This window comes from Panulirus ornatus, chromosome 8, assembly GCF_036320965.1.
Source record: "Panulirus ornatus isolate Po-2019 chromosome 8, ASM3632096v1, whole genome shotgun sequence".
Lineage (NCBI taxonomy): Eukaryota > Metazoa > Arthropoda > Malacostraca > Decapoda > Palinuridae > Panulirus > Panulirus ornatus.
This window is the reverse complement of record NC_092231.1, coordinates 47876297-47892903: the sequence shown is the minus strand read 5'-3', so window position 1 is coordinate 47892903 and position 16607 is coordinate 47876297. Positions and strand designations below refer to the sequence as shown.

General features: G+C 40.6%; 1 protein-coding gene across 1 annotated transcript in view; it reads right to left on the bottom strand.

The window, feature by feature from the left end:
* Positions 1-11867, bottom strand: part of LOC139749696 (uncharacterized) — a 72435-nt gene extending 60568 nt beyond the window's left edge. Inside the window, exon 1 of the mRNA XM_071663852.1 lies at positions 11743-11867. The gene's annotated coding sequence lies outside the window, so the exon portion shown is untranslated. The remainder of the gene's footprint in view (positions 1-11742) is intronic.
* Positions 11868-16607: the final 4740 nt, after the last annotated feature.

The window sequence follows — 16607 nt, the reverse complement described above, 5'->3', positions numbered from 1 at the left end:
ACTCTATCACATACCTTCTCCAGATCCATGAATGCTACATACAAATCTATTTGCTTTTCTAAGTATTTTTCACATATATTCTTCAAAGCAAACACCTGATCCACACATCCTCTATCACTTATGAATCCACACTGCTCTTCCCCAATCTGATGCTCTGTACATGCCTTTACCCTCTCAATCAATATCCTCCCATACAATTTTCTAGGAATACTCAACAAACTTATACCTCTGTAATTTGAGCACTCACCTTTATTCCCTTTGCTTTTGTGTAATGGCACTATGCACGCATTCCCCAATCCTCAGGCACCTCGCCATGAGTCATACATACTTCAAATAACCTTCACCATTTGGTAAACATACGATTGTACAAGACAGACAACAAGGGTATCATAAACATTATATGGACAAGAAGGTGAATTGTTTACAAATTTTACCAACAATAAAGTTATCCAATTTATGTAGACCATTATAATTCTCTTTGTATTTAATGATAAATGATTAATGATATTTCTCGTGGTACTGGAGTTAGAGTTAATAACTGAAGTAGCATTAATCCAGTCAATTCAATGATCATAGTTTTTAACGTGATTAAACAAGGTATTTGATTCTTGTCCCGTTCTTATACTATATCTCTGTTGCTTAAGTCTAACAGATAGATCCTTACCAGTCTGCCCAACATAAAACTTATCACAATTTCTACATGGCACTTCATAGATGCACCGAAGAGAATTTTCTGGCGAGTTCCTGATTAAGGTATTCCTTATAGTAATATTGTTGCTGAATGCAACATTTACATTAGAGGTTTTAAGCAACATGAGAAGTAAAGTAAAATTATTATTAAAAGAGAGAACTAAAAGATTCTTTATGTCAATTGGAGGTTTGGGCTGAACTCAAAATATGACTGCTTTGCTAACAAAAGGGTTTTATAAATGAAAGATCTAGTGTATTTCAACTTAGATCCAATGGAACATATCTTCTCAAACTCATCAGTATACTCTTGGGTAAACCATGGAAAGTATGTGGAAAAGGAGCTTTGGTCTCGGTGTATTACTCATGACAGCTAGAGACTGAGTGTGAACGAATGTGGCCTATGTTGTCTTTTCCTAGCGCTACCTCGCGCGCCTGCGGGGAGGAGGTGCCATTTCATGCGTTGCGGGGTGGCAACGGGAATGGCTGAGGACGGCAAGTATGAATATTTATATGTAGGTGGGTAGGGCCATTCTTTCGTCTGTTTCCTTGCGCTACATCGCTGACGCGGGAGACAGCGACAAAGTGCAGGTGGGCACTATTTACGTGACCTGACATCTGACCTTCTCTTTGCACTGTGATTGTTGGTGCCGATGATCATGGGCTTAAGAAGAAAGATCATGAGAGGTAAATGTTTTGGGAGCAGCTGATTGAATGTGTCTACAGCTTTGATGCACGAGACCGGATTACAGTGATGGGTGATTTGAAAGCATTCTATAGTAATTTGGCAGTTGAACGTATGATTGGTGTTCATGGGGTGTTCGGTGGTGTTAATGAAAATGATGAAGAGCTTGTGGACTTCTGTGCACAAAAAAGAATGGTAATTGGGAATACCTTGTTTAAAAAGAAACTTACGCATAAGTATACGCATGTGAATAGGAGAGAGGGTCAAAGGAAGTTATTGGTTTACGTATTAATTGATAGGCGTGTAAAAGAGAGGCTTTTGGATGTTAATGTTTTGAGAGGGGCAGCTGGAGGGATGTCTGATCACTATCTTCTGGAGGCGAAGTTGAAGATTTGTAGAGGATTTCAGAAAAGAAGAGAGAATTTTGGGAGAAGAGAATGGTGAGAGTAAGTGAGCTTGGAAAGGAGACTTGTGTGAAGAAGTACCTGGAGAGAGTGAGTGTAGAATGGCAAAAGATGACAGCAAATGGCGTAAGGGAAGTGGGGCAGGAATGGCATGAATCTAGGGAAGCAGTGATAGCTTGTGCAAAAGATGCATGTGGAATGAGAAAGGTGGGAGGTAAGCAGATTAGAAAGGGTGATGGAGTGAGGAGATGAAGTGAGTATTTTGAGGGTTTGTTGAATGTGTTGGATGATAAAATGGCAGTTATAGGGTATTTTGGTTGGAGTGGTGTGTGAAGTGATAGGGTCAAGGAAAATGGTTTGGTAAACAGATAAGAGGTAGTGAAAACTTTGCGGAGGATGAAATCTGGCAGGGCGGCAGGGTTTAGATGGTTTTGCATCGGAATTTGTTAAGAAAAGGGGATGACTGTGTTGTTGAATGTTTGGTAAGGATATTCAATGTATGTATGAATCATGGTGAAGTGACTGATGACTGGCTGAATGCATGCATAATGCCATTGTACTAAGGTAAAGGGGATGATGGTGAGGGTTGAACTAAAGAGGCATACGTTTGTTGAATATCATTGGGAAATTATATTGGAGGGTATTGACTGAGAGGGTAAAAGCATATACAGATCATCAGATTGGGGAAGAGCAGTGTGGTTTCAGAAGCGGTAGAAGATGTTTGGATCAGGTGTTTGCTTTGAAGAATGTATGTGAGAAATACTTAGAAAAACAAATGGATCTGTATGTAGCATTTATGGATCTAAAGACATAAGATAGGGCTGATAGAGATACTTTGTGAAGGGTATTAAGAGTATATGGTGTGGGAGGAAGGTTGCTGAAGCAGTGAAATTTTCTACAAAGGATGTAAGGTATGTGTACGAGTAGGAAGAGAGGAAAGTGATTGGTTTCCAGTGAATGTCGCTTTGCAGCAGGGGGGCGTGGTGTCCCCATGGTTGTTTAATTTGTTTATGGATGGAGTGGTCAGGGGAGTGAATACAAGTGTTTTGGAGAAAGGGGCAAGTATGCAGTCTGTTGTGAATGAGAGGGCTTGCGAGGTTAGTCAGTTGTTGTTCACTGATGATACAGCGCAGTTGACTGATTCGGGTGAGAAGCTGCAGAAGTTGATGACTGAATTTGGTAAAGTGTGTGAGAGAAGAAAGCTGAGAATAAATGTGAATAAGAGCAAGTTTATTAAGTTCAGTAGGGCTGAGGGACAAGTAAATTGGGAGGTAAGCTTGAATGGAGGAAAACTGGAGGAACTGAAATGTTTTAGATATGTGGAAGTGGATATAGAACGCGAATGGAACCATGGAGCGGAAGTGAATCACTGGGTGGGGGAGGGGTATAAGGTTCTTGGAGTGTCGAAGAATGTGTGGAAGGAAGGCGAGAACGTTATCTCGGAGAGCTAAAATGTGTATGTTTGAAGGAATAGTGGTTCCAACAATGTTATATGCTTGCGAGGCATGGGCTATGGATAGGGTTATGAGGAGGAGGGTGGAGGTATTGGAAATGAAATATTTGAGGACAATATATGGTGTGAGGTGGTTGATCGAGTAATTAATGAAAGGGCAAGACAGATGTGTGGTAATAAAAAGAGTGTGCCTGAGAGAGCAGAAGAGGGTGTGTTAAAATGGCCTCGTCACATAGAGAGAATGAGTGAGGAAAGATTGATAAAGAGGACATATGTGTCAGAGGTGGAGGGAACGAGGCAGAAGCGGCAGACCAAACTGCATGTGAAAGAATGTAGTATGATAGGTTTCGAGTGATCGTGGCCTGAATATATAGGAGGGTGAAAGGCGTGCAAGGAATAGAGTGAAGTTGAACGATGTGGTATACCATGGTCGATTTGCTGTCAATGGATTGAACCAGGGCATGTGAAGCGTCTGGGGTAAACCATGGAAAGTTTTGTGGGGTCTGGATGTGGAAAGGGAGCTGTGGTTTCGGTGCATTACACAGGATAGCTAGAGACTGAGTGTGGACGAATGTGGCCTTTTCTGTCTTTTCCTAGCGCTACCTCGCGGTGTGTGTGTGTGTGTGTGTGTGTGTGTGTGTTTGTGTGTGTGTGTGTGTGTGTGTGTGTGTGAGTGTGTGTGTGTGTGTGTGTGTGTGCCGGTGGGGGGGGGGTGCTATTACATGTGTGGTTGGGTGGCGACAGGAATGGATGAAGGCAACATGTATGATTATGTACATGTGTATATTTGTATATGCCTGTGTATGTGTATGGAGGTATACATTTTAATGTATAGGTATGTGTATGTGCGTGCGGGCGTCTACATAAATATACATATATATATATAAATATATATATATATATATACATATATATATATATATATATATATATATATATATATATATATATATATATATATATATATATATATATATATATATATATATATATATATATATATATATATATATATATATATATATATATATATATATATATGTGCATGTGTGTGGTTTGGGCCATTCTTTCGTTTGTTTCCTTGCGCTACCTCGCTAAATCGGGAGACGGCGATAAAGTATAATAGATAGATAAATAGATAAATAAATGAATGAATTGATAGATAGATAAGTAAATACATACATACATATTATTTCATTTATTTTATTTAACTTTGTCGCTGTCTCCCGCGTTTGCGAGGTATCGCAAGGAAACAGACGAAAGAAATGGCCCAACCCCCCCCATACACATGTATATACATACGTCCACACACGCAAATATACATACCTACACAGCTTTCCATGCCTTGATTCAATCCACTGACAGCACGTCAACCCCGGTATACCACATCGCTCCAATTCACTCCATTCCTTGCCCTCCTTTCACCCTCCTGCATGTTCAGGCCCCGATCACTCAAAATCTTTTTCCCTCCATCTTTCCACCTAAGATTTGGTCTCCCACTTCTCGTTCCCTCCACCTCCGACACATCTATCCTCTTGGTCAATTTTTCCTCACTCATTCTCTCCATGTGCCCAAACCATTTCAAAACACCTTCTGCTCTCTCAACCACGCTCTTTTTATTTCCACACATCTCTCTCACCCTTACATTACTTACTCAATCAAACCACCTCACACCACACATTGTCCTCAAACATCTCATTTCCAGCACATCTACCCTCCTGCGCACAACTCTATCCATAGCCCACGCCTCGCAACCATACAACATTGTTGGAACCACTATTCCTTCAAACATACCCATTTTTGCTTTCCGAGATAATGTTCTCGACTTCCACACATTCTTCAAGGCTCCCAGGATTTTCGCCCCCTCCCCCAACCTATGATTCACTTCCGCTTCCATGGTTCCATCCGCTGCCAGATCCACTCCCAGATACCTAAAACACTTCACTTCCTCCAGTTTTTCTCCATTCAAACTCACCTCCCAATTGGGGCCCTTTACCCCCAACCCTACTGTACCTAATAACCTTTTCTCTTTTACATTTACTCTTTAAATTTCTCTTTCCCCACACTTTTTTCCAAAAATCAGTCACCCCGCTTCTGCCCGGGTTTTTCCCCAAAGAATCCGCCCCAGGGGCTGTATCATTTAGGGAAAAAACAAACTGACCACTTTCCCCAAACTCTCTTTCCCCCACCCGAAATTCATTTCTTGCCCCCCTTTCCAAAACTCTTCCCTTACCTCTCCCCAAAAACCCATCCATAAACAAATTAAACAACCTGGAAAACAAACACCAAAAAACCCCTGCCGCAAATACTTTTACCCGAGAAAACCAAAACACTTTCCTCCTTCCTACCCCCGTAAAACATGCCTTTTAAACCTTTGATTAAAAAAATTTCACTGCTTCAACAACTTTCCTCCCACCCATATATTCTTAATACCTTCCACAAGGCAAACTCTATCCCCAAACCCACCCCTATCCTTGTTTTTTCCCGATCCATAAAGCTACATAGAAATCCATTTGCTTTTTTTAATATTTCTCCATACATTCTTCAAAGCCCAAAAACCCGACCAAACATCCCCTTTTTTACCCCTTCTGAAACCACACTGCCTTCCCCCAAACTGATGCTCTGTCCTGCCTTCAACCCCCCCCCATTTAATACCCTTCCCCAAAATATTAAAACCCCGGGAATTTCTCAACCCAAAAATTTTTCCTCTGGGAATTTGAGCACTCACTCTTAAAACCCCTTTGCCCCTTTTACAAAAAGGGAAATAAAGCACCAAATTCCCGCCCAAACCCAGGCACCTCCCAAAAGATTCCCCTACATACATTTTAAAAAACCTAACCCCCAGTCAACAATACAGCACCCCCCTTTTTTAATAGATTTCCCCTCAAAAAAATCCAAACCGCTGCCCTTGCCGGCTTTTTATCTTCCCAAAAACTTTTACTACCCCGTTTCTGTTTAAAAATTCCCTTTTCCTTTCCCCATAAACCCCCCCATTTGCCCCAAAACCTCCTTCCAAAACCCCAAAAAAACCCCTATATATATATATATATATATATATATATATAATTAAAATTTTTATTAGATAAAAAATATATTTTATAAAAGATAAAAATATATATATTTATATAAATAAATATATATATAGATATATATATTATTTTTTTTTTTTTTTTTTCTTTGGGGCGCTTTTCCCGCGTTTTGCGGGTTTGCGGGAAAAGGAAAAAAGCGAAAGAATGGCCCAACCCCCCCCCCATACAAAAGAATAAAAACGTCCCCCAACCAAAATTTACAACCTACACACTTTTCCCGGTTTTTACCCCGGCGCCCTTTAAATGGCCCCCCTTAAATCCCCCCCGACAGCACTCAACCCCGGGTTTTCCACAAAAACTCCCCCAATTTTACTCTATTTCCCCCCCCTTTCCCTTTTACCCTCCTGCATGTTCAAAGGGCCCCCATTTAACAAAAAATCCTTTTTAAATCCATCTTTTTCCCCCTCCAATTTGGTCCCCCCTCTTCTCCTCTTCCCTCCACCTCCGACACATATATCCTCTTGGTTTAATCTTTTTCCTTTACTCCTTTCTCCATTCCCAAAACCCTTTCAAAACACCCTCTTCTGCTCTCCATCCCCCGCTTTTTTATTTCCACAAAATTTCTTTTTAAAAAACCCTTAAAGTTTTCTTTCTCGATCAAACCACCTCAAACCCACTTTTTCCCCAAAAAATCTCCAAATTTTCCCGGGACATCCATCCTCCGGGGCCCCCAAACTCTATCCATACCCCCCGCCCCCCGGGAACCATACCCAAAAAATGTTGGAACCAACTTTTTCCTTTAAACATAAAACCCCTTTTTTTCTTTCCGGGATAAAGTTTTTCGACTTCCACACATTTTTTTTAAGGCCCCAAAAAATTTTCCCCCCCCTCCCCCCCCCCCCTTGATCCCCCTTCCGCTTCCATGGTTCCATCCGCTGCCCGATCCACCCCCCAGATAACAAAACAAAATTCACTTTCCCCCAGTTTTTTTTCCCCTTCAAACCACCCCCCAATTTAAATTGACCCTAACCCTATTGTACCTAATAACCCTTTTTTTTTAAAATTTACATTTACTCTTTAAAAATTTCTTTTTCCACCACTTTACCAAACTCAGTTTAAACCCCTTCTTTCAGTTTTTTTCCACATGAATTTGCCACCCAGCGCTGTTTCACAGGAACAACAACGACCAAATTCCCAAACTCCCCTAAACCCCAACAGACTTCATACTTGGGCCCCCCTTTTTCCCAAAACCTTTTTCCATTTACCCCCAACAACCCCCATCCATAAACAAAATTTTAAAAACCATGGGGACAGCACAACCCCCCGCCGCAAACCTACATCACCGAACCAAACACTTTCCTCCTTCCCCAAAAAGTACCCATGCCCTTTTAAACCCCATAAAAAAATTTTCACTGCTTCTAACAACTTTCCTCCCACACCAAAAATTTTTTAAATTAAAACCTTTCCCCAAAGCCCTCCTAACCCAAATCTATCATATGCCCTTTTTTCCCGATCCTTAAAGCTACATAAAAATCCATTTGCTTTTCTAAGTAAATTTTTAAACAATTTTTCAAAAACAAACCCCCCTGACCAACCCCATCCCCCTTTCCCTTCTGAAAAACCCCAAATGCCCTTTCCCCCAAACTGATGCTTGTCCCTGCCTTCACCCTTTTCAATCAAAACCCTCCCCTATAATTTACCCGGGTACTCAACAAAATTTTACCTCCCGTAATTTGAGCCCCTCCTCTTAAACCCCTTTGCCCTTTTTTAAATGGCAAATGCCCCGCATTTTCCCCCAATCCTCAGGGACCTCACCATGATTTATACATTCATTAAAAAACCTTTTCCAACCCGTCCCAAAAATAACACCAAACCCCCTTTTTTAAAAAGATTTCCCCTCAATCCTCCAAAACCCTGCCGCTTGCCGGCTTTTTATCTTTCCCAAAAACTTTTACTACCCCGTTTCCCGTTTACCAAATCATTTTCCCCCCCATTTAACCCCCCACCCCTTTTCCCCACCCCTTTGAAAAAAAAAACCCCTTTTTTTTTTTTTAAAATATATATATATATATATATATATATTTTTAAAATTTTTTATATTAATATTATATATATATAATAGATAAAAAATATATAAAATATATATAAATAATATATATATATAATAATTTTATCAAAAAAAAAAAATTTTTTTTTTTAAAATTTTTTTTTTTCCCTTTTTTTAAATTTTTGTTTTTTTTTTTTTTTGTCCCCCTTTTCCCCCGTTTTTGCGGGGTTTGCGCAAGGAAAAAAGACGAAAGAAATGGCCCCAAAACCCCCCCCCCTACCAAGAAAAACAACGTCCCCCCACACCAAAATTTACAACCTACACAAAATTTTTCCCGGTTTTTTCCCCCCGGCGCCCTTTACATGGCCCCCCTTCAAAACCAAATGACAGCACTCAAAAAACCGGGTTTTCCACAAAAACTCCAATTTTACTCTATTCCTTGCCCTTCCCTTTTCACCCTCCTGCATGTTCAAGGGCCCCCATTTAAAAAAAAATCCTTTTTTACTCCACTTTTTAAACCTCCAATTTTGGGCCTCCCTCTTCTCCTCCTTCCCTCCACCTCCGACACATAAATCCTCTTGGTCCCAAACTTTTTTCCCCACTCATTTCTCCATTGCCCAAAACCCTTTTCCCAAAAAACCCCTTCTGCCTCCAACCACGCTTTTTTATTTCCAAACATTTCTTTTTAAAAAACCCCTTAAATTTTCTTTCTCGATCAAACCACCTCAACCCCACATGTCCTCAAACAAAAAACCCTTTTTAATTTTCCCGGGAAAATCCATCCTCCTTTCCCACAACTCCATCCATACCCACGCCCCGGAACCATACAACATTTTTGGAACAACCTTTTTCCTTCAAACATAAAACCCCTTTTTTTCCTTTTTCCGGGGGAAAGTTTTCACTTTCCCCACATTTTTCAAGGGGGGCCCCCCAAAAAATTTTCCCCCCGGGCCCCCCCCCCCCACCCCCCATTTATCCCCCTTTTCCCCTTCCCTGGTTCCATCCGCTGCCCGACCACCCCCAGATAACTAAAACAAAATTCCCTTTCCCCCATTTTTTTTCCCCTTCAAACTCACCCCCCAATTTTTTTGACCCTCAACCCTACTTTTACCTAATAACCTTTTCTCTAAATTTACATTTACTCTTAAAATTTCTTCTTTCCCCACACTTTTCCAAACCCCAGTTCCCCCAGCTTCGCAGCTTCTTACATGAATTTGCCCCCCCAGCGCTGTTTCCCCAGGGAACAACAACTGACCCCAAATTCCCAAACTCCCCTAAAACCCCAACAGACTTTTTATATTTTCCCCCCTTTCCAAAACCCTTGCCCTTTACCTTCCCCAACAAACCCACCATAAACAAATTTTAAAAAACCTTTGGGGGCACACAACCCCCGCCGCAAACCTACATTTACTAAAAACCAATCACTTTTCCTCTCTTCCCAACGACAATGCCTTTCATCCTCATAAAAAAATTTTCAAATGCTTCCAAAAAACTTTCCTCCCACAACCCTAAAATTCTTAATTAAAACCTTCCACAGAGCCCTCTCTATCAAATCTATCATACCTTCTCCAATCCATAAAACTACATACAAATCCCTTTGCTTTTTTAAAATATTTCCCACATACATTCTTTCAAAGCAAACACCTGATCCACAAAATCCCTACCACTTTTAAACCCACTGCTCTTTCCCCCAACTGGGGCTCTGGACATGCCTTTTTACCCTCTCAATCCCAAAACCCCCCCATATAATTTTACCAACAAACTTATACCTCTGTAATTTTTAACACTCCTCTTTCCCCTTTTTCCCTGTACAATGCACTTATGCAACGCATTTCCCCCCCAATCCTCAGGCACCTCACCATGAGCATACTACATTAAAACCTTACCAAAACCCTCCCAAAATAACCGTCACCCCCTTTTTTTAAAAAATTTCCCCCCTGGGGAATACCATCCAAACCCGTGCCTTGGCCCGGGTTTCATTTCCGCCCAAAACCCTTTTTCTACCTCTTCTCTGTTTACCAAATTTATTTCCCCAACCCTCTCACTTTGGGACACCACCTCGACCCCAAAAACCCCATAACTGCCCCCTCTTCTAAACACCCTTTTAACAAACCCTTTAAAAAACTCATTTCCCTCTCCTTCCCCCCAATCACCACACTTGTTATCACCTCCCCCTTTTGGCCCCCCTTCACTGAAGTTCCCATTTGCTTTCCCTTTGGGCTTTACGCACCCTTTTTTTAAACCTTTCCCTTTCCCGAACTTTTTTATTCCCCTAAAATTTAATGATATCCCCTCACCCCCAAATTCATTTTCCCTTTTTTTTTCCCCCTTTACCTTTCTTTTGACCTCCTGTCCCCTTTCTTTTTTACTTCCCCCCACCAATTTTCAATTTTTTTCCCGCAAAAAAGTCCAAAAAACCTCTTCTTCTCTTTCTTCCCCAAAACTCTTTTTCTTCATCCCCCCATCATACCCTTTTTAAAAAAAACCCACCCCCCACTCTTCTCATGCACAAGCATCTTTTTTCGCAATCCCTCACTGATTCCCCAAATACATCCCATTCCTCCCCCACTCCCCCATTCCCTTTTTTTCTCACCTTTTTTATTTTGTACCAGTCTCTCCTGGCTTCCTTTACACAAGGGCTTTCCCTTCCCCAAACTCACTTACTTCACCACCCTTTTTCACCCCAAAATTCCCCTCTTTTTTCCCGAAAAAACCCCCTAAAAAATCCCCAACCCTTTGCCTTCCCCAAATAATGACAGAAAATCCTCCAGTTGCACCTTCAGCACATTAAAATCCAAAAGTTCTCTTTCGCCGGGCCCGTCAATTAACCCCGTAATCCAATAACGCTCTTTTGGGCCCTCCCCTCCTTACTTACTTAAGTTATAGAGGGAGAGAGAGAGAGAGGAAGAGTGGGAGACCAAATTGGGTATGGTGTGGAAAAGATTTTGAGTACCTGGATTACCCAAAGGGTCTCAGGGAGAAAGGTTAAACTTGAGTAGCGTAGATATCGATCTCACGTGTGAAACCCTCTTTACGAGATCGATCCTTATGATGAGAGAGAAGACTCTGGGGTTAAGATGTCTGGGTGGGAGTTGTGATTTGAAGTCCTTGCAACAAAAGAACAACCGGACAATAGTTTTTAGACTTACCACAGTCATCCATTTTTACGATAGAATGTACCAATTTATGTCTCCGAGAGTAGGAAACGTTTTGAATGTTAAGCAAACGTGAAAAGAAAAGTATGCAAGCACGAGTGCTTGTTCAGAAGCATTTGTTTGAAAACTAAGAACAAGAAGAAGAGTACAAGAAGTAAAGATACGCTAGGTTCCTGCATGGTGCACATATGGAGGTATTAGACCAGCCCGGCATGGTAGTTTTAGTGAGACATACAGTTAGAACAGCAACCCTAACATGGAAATTGTAAGATAAACTTTTACCTTAAAGTCCAGCTTCGGCTTCCTCAGCTCACAGACCCATAATTCGTTGTTAAAGTAACGCAGGCAGACCCTTAATGACTGAATCTTTCTGTTGCGGAAATAGAAGAATATTGTTATAAACTTACAATGATAATTCCTTTCAGAAAATTATTTGATCTAGTTCTAGGAGATATATTATTATCGAGGGGTAGTGTGTGACTTCTTCGCAGGAATGATTATGGCAGTATAAAAGCGTTCATGCAACAAATTGGTGTATGTGTGTGTGTGTGTGTGTGTGTGTGTGTGTGTGTGTGTGTGTGTGTGTGTGTGTGTGATCAGCATGCGAATTGTCCTAACTGCATATGAGATCACTTGCAGTTCTTATGAGACTCATTAAGTAGTTCATTTAGCGGCAAGTGTATGTTCTCCAATAATCGTTATTTTCAAGTGACATTAAGATATCATGCTGAAGCATAAAATACATCCAGTATGGAAGAGAATATATAGTCCAAATTTGAATAGGACATGTAATATTGAACTTGTAAGACATTGTGTTGCATTATGCACTCCAGCAAACATCACTACTTGGCATTGATTGCATTTGCCCTACTTCACTACTTTGCTCAAATGGTCAACAATTCGCCATTAGTTCACCTTCTCATGAAACTCCATGCTCCCACATTACGTAATATATGACTCTGAAATAATTAAGCATACCTTTACCTTTGCATTTCGTGTACCTACCCGTATGTTTATAAGCATGTAGATAAACAAAGCGAGACCCTTTGCACACACAGGTAAGAAGGTGACAAAAAAGCACACACACACACACACACACACACACACACACACACACACACACACACACACACACACACACGCACGATATATAGAAGTTTCTATATTAGAATAGAAAGAATTTGAAATTCAATGACGTCAGCAGAAAGAAGTTTATAGCATTATATGACATCAGAGAAAGTAAGAGGTATGTTTACCATGATGGTAGAATTTCCCCTCACTTTACAAACAGACAGTTATAAGTAAGTAATTACACAGCCAGCCAGCAAGCCAGGACAGTAGCTAATACCAGCAGTATAAGTAGTTTAAGTACTAGGAGGGAGTAGTGTATATGTTGAAGGCTCCAGTAAAAAAAAAGTCCACACCAAGGCCTTAAAAGGAATGTAGAAAGAATTGTAAAAAGGAAAAAGAAGAGACAAGGGAAAGTATTTACGAATTTTTGAAAAAGTGAAAACCTGTCTTTTGAAATGTGCTAGATCATAGTTATTCGGAAAGACATGAGATGGTAGGGGGTTCCAAGGCTTCGGTGTGTTGGGAAAGAAGCAGGTATCAGACCGGCCCACCCTTGAGCTGCTGATGGCTATACAATAATCATGTGACGTATCAGCTTGCCAAGTATTGCGTGGTCTAGCTAGTGGTGTGTGCACACAAGTATCCAGCTCTCGGGAGCAAAAACCAAAGTAATATCTATAGAATAGGGAGAGTGAACCAACTTTGTGGCGTAGGGCAAGGGGGACAAGTTTTGAATGTTAGCCTGGGACAGTTTATAAGGCGGATCGCTTTCGACTCAGCCCTGTCAAGCAAGGATGCAGAGCTAGAACCACCCTAGATGTGACAGCAGTCCTCTACACAAGGACGACTCAGTCCATTGTATAAACAGAGCAACTGTTCAGAAGAGAAGTTTCGACATCTAAACAGGACACCCATTTTCTTAGAGGCAGACTTAGTTACTACTGAAATAACGGGTTTCCATGAAGAGTGGATGTTACAGTAACGCTGAATACGTTCTGTGGCTAACAATGGAATTACAGAAACATCAAAGGAGAAACGAGAGTTGTGGGGAGTTTTTGATAGAGAGATGGATCAATACTGGGTCTTGGAGGCATTAAACTTGACAGGATTTTGTGTACCCCAATGAGATATTGCGTACGAGTTTATGAAGGAGGCTATGCTAAGAGGAGATGCAGATCGAGTGAGAGACGAGGGAGCAGAATTGAAGGATGTGGATGAATGCAGTACTGAGACGTCAAGATATGAGTGCCTTGGATTATTTGTGGTGTAGAGAAAATCGTTGAAATAGAGGAGAAAAAATGTTGAGAACAAGACAGAACTTTGCGGGACACTGCTGCTGATGGAGAAAAGGGAGTAGGCTGATCCATCAATAACCAAAGAGATAGATCAGCCAGAGGGGAAGCTAGATATGAAGGAGTAAAGTGTGTGTGTGTTGGGGAAGGGAGCCAAAAAGGGGGAGTTTAGAGATGAGAACCCTGTGCCACACCATGTCAAAAGCCTGAGATGTTAAGGGCAGCTATACATAACTCCAAAATATTTCAAGAATGATAACCAGACATTAGTATGATTAGAAAGAATATCACCAGTGGATCTCCTCTTACAGAAGCCATACTGGTTATCAGAGAGAAAAATGTGATTTTCGAGATGTTTAATTATATGGGAAGATGAGGAGGGAGTCAAAGCAATAGGGTTAGAATGGTCACCATTCTTAGGGATGGGATGTATCAAAGGATGCATCCAAGGACGCGGAAAAGTTTTGGTTTCCAACAGAAACTTAAAAGACAAGCAAGCACAAGTGCAAGTTCAGAGGCATCTCTTTCAGTTGACGGGGATGAACACCATCAGGACCATTACCCTTGCTTATGTCCAGAGAAAGAAGCGCTTTTTGGACAGTCCGAGAAGAGATTACGGGAAGGGGAACAGGAACAGTAAGAGGAGCAACAGTGAGTGAAGGAATGTTAGAGTCATCCAAGGTGGATTTAACGGAGAAACGAGAGCCAAAGATAGTTGCTTTGTCTACGGGAGAAACAGCTATAGTACCGTAAGAGCGGATAAGTGAAGAGAAGGTAGAGCGACAGAAGTTGTTAGAGATTCCTTTAGCTAAAGACCAGAAAGAACTATCAGTGGATGTCGAGGAGACGTTATCTCGCTTTCTTTGAATAAAGGAACGCTTTACCTCATATATAACTTTTCATTGTGGAGACTGAACAGCAACCTACACTGGGTAGGGGAACCAGAGATTTCAAATCGAAATTGGGGAGTTCTGCAAGTTCATTAAACAAGAATTTTAAATAATGGGCTAGATATGATACATCTATTCAGTAGACAGTGCGAATCATTGGCATAGAATGAGTAAAGAAATCTATGAAAGTAACTCTTTAGAGAATTACAATAGAAAAGGAAAATGAGAAAAATATATTTACTGACTGACAGCTCTACCAGCTCATATGAACACCTAGCTTTATAGAATGTTTGACTGTCTGAGTTATGTTTATGGGTCATAAAAAACCATTATATCTAAAAGAAATGGGCAACAACTTCAGATTTTTAACAATGCATGAACCGATAGAATAATGCCATAAGCCCAAGCACGGAAATCTAAACCAGCCAATCAGTCCGAGCTGGAATAAGCCCGTTATCAAAGACGTACAGCAAGTTAGATAATTGCAATATGTTTATGAAAAATATACCAGAGGAAAGAAAGTGCATTGACTGAAGAGGAAAGGGGGTCATAGGAACCTTTCCTGGATTCCGAGACCGTTCAACAAAAGAAAATGCCCATAACATAGAGCACAGACACTATAGTGGGTTGGGTAGGGGGAACTGGAGCATAATCAAGGTCTGCAGTAGAGCGAGAAAAGAAATCTGAGAACATCGAAATACAGAGACATAAGGAAACTGGACCTGAAATTGTAGAGATAATGATATGCACTGATAAAGACAACAATCAGGGATATCAGGAAGAAGTGCATAGTGGTGTTAATGATACATAAGCCTTGAAAGAATATTAATGAACCAGAACAAATAAACAATGAGGTTAATGAAAGAACAGTCAGGATGGTACATGGAGCAGTAAAACATTTTTCTGAGACAGTGGATTATAGGTAATTGGGATTTCAATCAAAAACATGCAATATGGACTCTCATGGAGACGAGAGATGTGGAGACTCAAGGTGTTAGAGGGTTAACAGGAATGTTCCTATACTAGCATGTTTGTGCACACAGTGGAGTAAGAGGTACTGATACAACATCATTACTAAATCTTATCTTCACTCAGAGTAGCTTGCAAATTTAAAGTACAACTTACGATACACGGGTTGGAAGATTAAGATGGTGAATGAGGATGTTAAAACAGGAAAGATGAGTTTCAAACTCAAAGATGAGATATTATGGTGCAAACTGCACAGACGTCGACGGCTTCTCCGATAACATGAATTGGGAAATGAAATCCGACAGACAGGACTTGGGCATTATGGTGGAAAGCTCTGTGAAATTTACAGTGGAGGAGTATGAATCTGTGTAACTTTAGTCTTAAATACAGAGGTAATGTTTGAGAAAGAGGGAGAGCTGGCTCAATAAAAGATGTCAAAGAGCGAAGTTATAAGCTAGTTATAACTTATAACTAAGTAAGAAAGAATTATACCACGATAACAATTGAAGAACAGAGAAACTTTGGAACAAATTCTGTGGAAAAGGCGGGATGATCCAAAACGTTTTTATGAATTCATTACGAGATAATTTCCAGTTCAAGAGTAGCTAGTCAGACTTAGAGATGCAAAAGAAAGAGATACAGAATATGATGTAAAGGATACGTGAGGAAGTAAATGACAAATTCAATCTTATTTTCATAGTGAAAGACAGTACAGCACGAACAATCGTTAAATGGAACAAGGACGATCCCGATTGAAATGAAAAATTTGGAGGAGCTATACTAAAGGGTCATGATATACATGAGCTGAAGATATGTGCAGATACACTTGACATACCGCTGGAAATATGTTCAAGATTTCACTGGAAAAAGAAAAAGTACCAAATGGGTGGAAGAGGGCAGTCTTGTTAAGTGTGATTTCTCCAAG